Source organism: Nannospalax galili, unplaced genomic scaffold (assembly GCF_000622305.1).
Source record: "Nannospalax galili isolate Female #2095 unplaced genomic scaffold, S.galili_v1.0 scaffold293, whole genome shotgun sequence".
NCBI lineage: Eukaryota > Metazoa > Chordata > Mammalia > Rodentia > Spalacidae > Nannospalax > Nannospalax galili.
This window is the reverse complement of record NW_008337147.1, coordinates 93,532-99,899: the sequence shown is the minus strand read 5'-3', so window position 1 is coordinate 99,899 and position 6,368 is coordinate 93,532.

Sequence of the window (6,368 nt, the reverse complement as noted above, 5' to 3'; positions counted from 1 at the left end):
TATAATATATATACAAATATATAATATATTATATAAATATAATTATATATATTATATAAATATAAAATACATTTTCCACCAATATCTTTCAGGTATTTTGACAAAGAATAATGTAATTAAATGAGAAAGTTAAAGTATACAAAGTATTTTAATTACTTTCTTCCAAGCAACATAGATTCCTTTAGAGTTTTTGCCTTTTCTCCCAACTCAAGAAAAACATTACTATAGATGATTTTTCATTTTCTTTCTTCAGAGAGTAACTTGTTTTCTTTTAGAATTTTTGCTTTTTTGCCCAACTCAACAAAAATATTACTATAGATGATTTCTTATGTTCTTTCTTCAGATAGTGAGTAACTTGTTTTATGAATTCTAAACTGTTTTCTAATGTTTATGAACTTCCTCCATTTTTTTTGTTTGTTATATAGGATACATTCGTTATTTAAAAGTTCTCCATTTTGTTGATTTATACAGAAACTTTTATTGAGTGTTGAAGTGAAGGACAAAGAGTCAGAATTCCAGACTTCACTTTCTAGGAGGGCAGAAAAAGATGGATTCAATATCATCAGTACTGTAATCTCAAGTATTGAGAAAGCTCCTGGATGTCATGCTAATTCAAGCTACCAACTACAGAGAAAGGGTGATACTATGAACAGATGGTTAAAGCTGAACCAGCATTAAAAGTGCAATGAAAAATTAATCATGCACTATGAGTAGACTTCTTATTTTATTTATTACCTATTTAAAATTATTTTAAAATGAGGTGCAAGTATTTTTAAATATAAAGGCAGATAATTAAAAGCAAAGGGCAAGATATCTCTGATATTTTGATTTTAAGAGAGTGGTACATAAATGAGAAAGAAAAGTTGAGAAAAACATTTAGAATGAGGCAGACTCATTTATTTCATTTTAGAGGGTTAGTTTTTAGAATATAATGTGATTATAGGTTTTAAGCAAGAAGACTGGTGAATGATTGTTTCCTTAACAAACAAATAAAATATTTATAACAATCCTATCAACAACAAAGTCATAAAGCATGTAGAATAAGTGGTACACGAGACACACAAGAAGTGTGCAGTTAAAGTAGCCACGTTTCACACAAGCATTTGCCAGGAAGAAGACAAATTCATTCTATTAACAAATTTCAGTATCAGTTCACCTAGGAAATTTGTCCCACTTGTCATCACATAAAAGAAATCTTTCTTGATACAAAAAGTTTCATCTTTCCTCTAGTTCTATTTTTTCTATTAAGCAAAAAAATCTGTTGAGAGTGCCAAGTTATCGCCATATTCCCCAGAATGTTTAGGTTATTTCTCAGAATAGTAAAATGTCTCCATAAGTATGAATTGTGTTTAACTAGGAAACCATAAATGTATCATGTATCTATAGACATAAAGATGATGATTAAACAGAGTTGCATTTAATCGATAAATTTTAAATTTGCAGAACAATACTTCTAATCCCAAATTTGATGCTAAGTAGCTTTTGGCTCATTGAAATAATTAAGCATTTTTGTACTGTATTTTACCTGTGAAATACTAGAGCTTAGTATACTAATAATATACAATATCACAAAATGTGTGCCAGATCCTGGGATAAAGGCATTTATATGACATCAAATTAATTCTGGAAAATAGTGTGGCTCTGATCAACATGTATTCCAGGAGCCATGAAATGACTTACAATGTCAATAACTTGCAATACATCAAGCAGACAGTCTCAAACAGAGTCACAACACAGACATGCCCTCCTTTTTTATTTGAAAATTCACTATTTAATGCTTCTCTACCTCTGAAGAGGTATAGCTCTCTATAGAAAACGAAATCACCTAGTCATTGCACAATAAAACGTAATTCAATTGTCCCACAATATGCCTCTCCTTTCCTCTGGAGATAATGTTTTCTCTATTATTAATTTTGGAAAAAGAGACATCGATTGTTCCTTACAACCTCCAACAGTTGAAATTTAATGTTTAGCTAGCCTAGACTTTTTAAAAGAAGAAAAACACTTTAATCATTTTGGCTATAAAGCTTGAATACACTAGGTATTCATAAATAATCTCAACACTAGCCTAGAAAATGCTTTATCGTAAAGATTCTTTCCTATTACATTAATGAAGAGAACAGAGTATCTCCTTGTGATTCATTTTGCAAAGTGTAAGTCATTGCCCTTCACAAAGGGGGAAAAAGGTGTACAAAAAAGCCATGAACACTATTCAAATTCATTGCCTCTTCCTGGTGTTCATAATTGAGTTGCTTCAAGATCAATATGAAACTGCCTAGGATACAGAAAGTCAATAGCTACTTCCAAAGTCAGGTCTGTCCAGTGTAGGCATCTGTAAAGAAAAATCCCAGCTTCTGCTTCAGAGAGAATCTACATCTGCATAACAAAGCTTGGAGATGAATTTCAGAGAATTTCATAAAGCTGGATATTCCTGAGAATCTTATTTTTACATAAAGATATTTATGTTAAGCAAATAATGTTCTTTTGATATTTCCCAGGCCCTACAGTGATACTGAGTAAGCTACATATTTGAATTCATCTAAAATCTGATTTTAAAAGACAGGTCATTGCCCAATGTTATCAGCCCTAAAAACACGGTAACTTCTAAAAACACGGTAGATTATTAGTTTTTAGGAAATGTGATAAGTGTTGTCATATTTTTTTAAAGTTTAATGTCAGAATTTCATGCATTGTATTTGGATTAACAGTCATAGTTCTCCCCTTCCATCTCCTCTCCCTTACCCCTAGACTTCAAGCCCTCTATTATTATCTGTCCTCTACTTTTATTAAATTTTGTTTTGTTTAAAGGCCTGTCAAATCCAATCCAGGTCTCCCACATATTCATGCTTGTGGTCCGTCCTCTGGAGTCAGGTCAACACCTGGTAGGGTGTCACATCAGTCAGGAAAACTGTGTCCCTCTCCAGTCAATCCATGAATTGCCAACAGATCTTCATTTAAGGCTGGAGCTTTCTGCCTACCTCTCCCATGCATGCTGGGTCCCTGGCTGGCTTTGCTTTACACAGCTCTTGTGAAAACTGTCATTGGAATTGTGAGTTCATTATGTATCACTCAGCTCTCACTGTAGAAGGTTCTTCATGCAGCAGAGGCAATAGCACAGAGATCCACAAATGGTCAATGTGCAGAGAATATGAACCAGAGAGAATTCATCCTTAAGTGGGCCACCTATATCACACCTTCTCCTCAAGTCTGAAGGATCATCGCAGAAGAGTAGGGAGAAAGATTGTAAGAGCAAAGGTTGTAGATGAATACAAGGAGACACTGATGTTTGGACACCACAAGGTCATTGCATATTGCAATATTTTTTTGAAAATGAATTACTTTCTTCTTAATATGACACCAGAAATATTGGATAATGGCATCCATGTTTTCAGACTTGGTATTGAATGTGGTAGTATGCAGTAAGGAGCTAAAAAAAAGTGTGTGAAACTCCAGTCTTGATGAAAACACAATTCATTTTTATGTGTAAAAGCCCCATCTTTCTTGATAAAATGGTTCCATTTTTCCAGATTGGAATTTACAATGGTCACTTTAATCCCAAGATTTCTAGGATGTTCTCGACAGTCCATAATAAACTACATTTTCCTGTGGGCCAAGTGCATAGATCACTGCTTTCTTTTTACCTATCTGGATATTGTGTCTGTAGTGGCTATCATAATTCCAAATAACCCAGTGGAGACACATCTTTTCAGAAAGCAAAGAAATAAAAACAAGTGATTTGGGTAAAGAATATGTGGGCACCCTGAGATACTCTGCATCTGCGTCCTCAGGTATTCCCTCTGAGGCATGTGGGTCCTTTCTGGCTCTAAATATTCTTACCTGCATTTACACAGTTCTGGTCAAAATATCATTTTGGACTTTTTAAAAGTATCTCTGAAAAACATAACATTTTTATATTTGTCCCTTCTTAATTGCTATATTCTTAGAGAATTTGTGGTTTTTTGATTTTTCTTAAAGTAGGGGCTCATGTAAACCAGGCTGGACTAGAATTTTCTATGTACTTGTGGTTTGCCTTGAACTCCTTATTCTCCTTGAACTCTCTTACTCTCCTCAAAGTGCACCCATGTCATTCAGTGCCCACGGAAGTCAGAAGAGGGCATCAGATCCCCTGGAATTGGAGATACAGATGGTTGTTAGTCCACCTGTGGGTGCTGGAACTGAACCCCATTCTTTTGTAAGAACAGTTAGTTCTCCTAACCAATGAGACATTTTTCAAGCCCTGATGAATTTATTCTTAATAGTTACATCTTGACACAGCGATTTTTGAAGGCTGTGATGTATTTTCATTTGTTGTGTATTCTTAGACAAGAGGGGGAAAGAGTTGTTTAATTCAGTAAGTTTCCTATTATTGCAAATATCCATATCTAGTCTTCAGATTCAAAACTCATGTTTCTAACAATATGATCTAGTCACAGAAATGTTTGCCTGTGTTTTGTTTGTTTTTGTTCTTGGTATGTGTGTGTGTGTGTGTGTGTGTGTGTGTGTGTGTGTGTGTGTGTGTGTGTGTTTGCCTGCTCACAGCTTAACTACATCTTAAGTTCCAGCTACACGGGACAAAGCTCACTGCTATCTCCACCACTTATTATGGAGTGGGACTCAGCCTGGAGATGGGCTTCACCTTGAATCTTAACAGCACCAGGCATCAAGTCATGGTACTGACAATGGAAAGCTTCTCTAGTCTTGATATGCTCATCTATGAAATAAAAAAAAAACCATGGAAGCTCTGAGATTTAAAATGGTAATTTAAGGAGATATAGAGTTAGCTCAGAGATAAAGAACACTGGTTTCTCTTGCACAGGACCCAGGATAAGTTTCTAACATCCATAAGGCAGCTAACAACCATCATTAACTCCATTTTAAAGGGATCTGATGCCCTCTTCCACAGGCATTGCATGTGCCTGGTGTACCTATGCAAGAAAAACAATCATGCCCCTAATATCAATCAATCAAAAATATTTTTAAAAATTATTATATTCATCAAGGTCTCAGTACCTGAGATAATTAGGTAAGACATGCTCAGTTTTGAGCCAGTAACATTAAAGAAATAAAGGAATATATAAAATAAAAATTGAAGCTGGGCATAGTAGAAGTGACTTTAATTCTAGCAGTTGGGAGGCAGAGACAGACAGATCTTAGAGACTGAGGCCATTCTAGTCTACATAGCCAGTTCCAGGTCAGCTGGGGCTACAGGGTTACCCTTGTTTCTAAAATAAATAAATAAAAGTAAATAAATAAATAAATAAAAATCATGATAACTACTGATATCTTTATTATTGATTTTCTTTGTGTGTATATGTCAATTTAATGTTAGAACTCAGAATTTCTAAAATATTTTCAGGTTTTTAATTGTTAAAGAGAGATTATATTCCCCAAAAGGCATATAAGACTCTTTGACTCTCTCTGGCCTGGAGATGAATATACTACATCAACTACATTATCACATATCTTCCTGTCTTACTGCAGTGAAATCAAAGTTAAACACACATACACACACAAAAAAAAAAAAGAAAAAGAAAAAAAACCCTCCTTTAAAAGATTTGGGGAACTGATCAGTGGGTAAAGTGCTTTCTGAGCAAGCAGAGGATCTGGGTTCAGTTTCCCAGCATTTGTACAACAAAGCCAGGTGTAGTACACATGCCTATAATCCTAGTACTGAGAGGAAGTAGTGAGAGATCCCTGGGACATGGGGTCCCTGGCCTTCCAGTATAGCCAATCTGAGAGCTCCTTATTCAATGAGACAGCATTTAAAAAAAATTTAGATGGAGGACAATAGAAGAAGACAGTTTATGTTGAACTTTGGCCTCAGACTAAACATAGTCACATGTACACAAGTGCACACACACACACACACACACACACACACACACAATTTTTTTATGTGATGCCCAGTGGGGGAGACATGATATCCCTTTGTTGTGGATACACAGGCATCACTATATGAACTTAAACTAAAATTATGAAAGAGCATTCACCTTATTCATTGGTCTTAAATTTTTAAAAATTAGTAGGCCAGTGGTGATGATGCATGCCTTTAATTCCATTACTCTGGAGGCAGAGCCTGGGAGATTCCTGTGAGTTTGAGGTCAGCCTGCTGTACATATTGAGTTCTAGGCAAACCAGTACTACATAGTAAAATCCTGTCTCAAAAAAAGAAAAAAATAATAATAATGTGTTCTGAGTTTCTCATCTTTGAATACAAAGGAATATTTAGGGAAAAACACAATCCTTGGTTTTAGGAACACAATTTCTTGCAAGAATAAGGAATAAATTTCAATGAGTTATATAGTATCACAGTATTTTGTACATATAATAAGGATCTTCATATTTCCAGACATGCGGCAGGTCTCTCA